The sequence below is a fragment of the Neophocaena asiaeorientalis genome, unplaced genomic scaffold (assembly GCF_003031525.2).
Source record: "Neophocaena asiaeorientalis asiaeorientalis breed wild unplaced genomic scaffold, Neophocaena_asiaeorientalis_V1.1 scaffold131, whole genome shotgun sequence".
NCBI lineage: Eukaryota > Metazoa > Chordata > Mammalia > Artiodactyla > Phocoenidae > Neophocaena > Neophocaena asiaeorientalis.
In genome coordinates this window covers 6,341,369-6,343,704 of record NW_020173201.1, presented here as the reverse complement: position 1 = coordinate 6,343,704, position 2,336 = coordinate 6,341,369, and the positions used below count along the sequence as shown (strand labels likewise).

The 2,336-nt window shown below is 43.8% G+C and overlaps 1 pseudogene; it reads right to left on the bottom strand.

Annotated features, from left to right (window-relative positions):
- Nucleotides 1-1,466: 1,466 nt before the first annotated feature.
- Nucleotides 1,467-1,590, bottom strand: LOC112399613 (uncharacterized; annotated as a pseudogene).
- Between the last annotated feature and the right edge of the window lie 746 nt (nucleotides 1,591-2,336).

Here is a 2,336-nt window from a genome sequence, read left to right as displayed (position 1 = left end):
GCCTGTGCGCCACAACTGCTGAGCCTGCGCTCTAGAGCCTGCAAGACACAACTACTGAAGCCTGTGTGCCACAACTACTGAAGCCCACGCGCTTAGAGCCCATGTTCTGCAACAAGAGAAGCCACTGCACTGTAGTGCACCACAACAAAGAGTAGCCCCCGCTCGTGGCAATTAGAGAAAACCTGCGTGCAGCAACGAAGACCCAACAGAGCCAAACAAAAAAAAAAAAAAGAAAAAAGTCAAATAAATTTTCCTGAATAAAGGACAATTAGAAGCTAAAGCATCTAAAAGAGCAAAAATATGTAAGTTTTACAATGTACAGATGTGCATAAAAGTTTAATTCTCTATTGACTTTGATATAGTGTTTGTGTTTAAGGTACTAGGGACACTTGCTGCTACTTCATTATCTTCTCCACTATCCATTGTTGTTATCTTTCTAAAAATGGAAGCCTTCTCAGATAAGTTATTTTCAGAATCCCACTCAAAACTATTCAAAAATGACATTTTCTCTTCCTTCTTAAATAAAAGCTTTGATAAAAGAATGATAACAGCTTCGTGGCAGCATAAGATGACCTTGGTTTTGACCCTCCTTCACAACTAAAATTTGGCATTCATCCATGAACTAAAGTGCCTCTGTGGGAGTTGTGGAATCCGGCAACATACACCAAGGGACCCCAGAGAAGTTCCACCCCCATATGCATCAGGTAATAGGAAGACAGACTTCAGTACAAGCTGTGGAACCAGCATGGGCATGAGCACTGGCTCCAGCCCTGCTCAGCCACAGAATGGGAGCACCTGAAAAACACTGACTTATGTGGACACACACAGAGGAGAGAGCCTTTGTAGAAGTCCAGGCTTCCAGAGAAGAAGTTTCAGGACTCCTTTGGAGCAAAAAGCCATCTCTTCTGCAGGGGAAAGGGAGAGCAGTGAGTGAGCATCTGGCTTCCCAAGCACTGAAAGAAGCTGTTACAGAAACCCATTTCTCACTCACAGCAGCCAGAGTATTAATCAAGAACTCCAAGATTGGGGAGTGGAGGGGAAGTTAAGGAAAGAGGTAGATAGGAACATCCAAGGGCATTAAAGGGACACAGTTTCAGCTGACTGTATCCTGGACTCCAGCAGAGAGCCCACCCATGAGCTGCAGGGAGAATCGCACCCCAAGATCCCCCAAGTGGCCTTTGAACACCCACAATGACCTGAATTCCAAACACACACCTCCCCCAACTCTGCAGCTGGCTCCTAGTACATGTTCCTGTGGGCGGTGGCACGAGTGAGCTTGGATAGAGAGGGAGCATGTGCAGAAAACAGGCCAGTGTCTGTGGGCAAGGGAGAAACCACAATCTTGAGCTGTAGTACCACCACCTTTGGGAAAACAAAAGAGAGGTTAGCAGCTGCCAGCCTGGCGCATCTTAAGATTGAGAGAAGACATACAAGAATTCTGCCACAAGAGGGAGCAAGAAGTGTGGAGTAGGTATATCCATACAAGGTCAGAGAAAGTCTCAGAATATTGCAACAAGACCAGTGAAGACTATCCCTCACTGATAAGAACAGATACTACACTTGATCTTAGCCAAAAGGCTGAGAAGTGATATACAATGGAATATTCCTCAGCCATAAAAAGGAACGAAATTGAGTTATTTGTAGTGAGGTGGATCGACCTAGAGTCTGTCATACAGAGTGAAGTAAGTCAGAAAGAGAAACAAATACCCTATGCTAACACATATATGTGGGATCTAAAAAAAAGGGACTGATGAACCTAGTGGCAGGGCAGGAATTAAGATGCAGATGTAGAGATGGACTTGAGGACATGGGGTGGGAAGGGGAAGCTGGGGCAAAGTGAGAGAAGCATTGACATATATACACTACCACATGTAAAATAGATAGCTAGTGGGAAGCAGCAGCATGGCACAGGGAGATCAGCTCAGTGCTTTGTGATGACCTACAGGGGTGGGTTAGGGAGGGTGGGAGGGAGGCTCAAGAGGGAGGGGATATGGGGATATATGTATGCATATGGCTGATTCACTTTGTTGTACAACAGAAACTAACATAGCATTGTGAAGCAATTATACTCCAATAAAGATGTATAAAAAAAAAGTATCCCTCATGTGAAGGCAGCTAATAAAGATTGGAGAGGTGACTGCTACTTCAAATTCAAAAACAACAATGCAAACTCCAAAAAAAAGTGAGGAATCAAGAAAACATGATATCAACAAAAGATCACAATAATCATTCTGTAACCAAACCTAAAGTACACAGAGACCTGCAGTTTACCTGATAGAGAATTCAAAATAGCTATTTTGAGGAAACTCAATGAGCTACAAAAAAACACTGTAAGA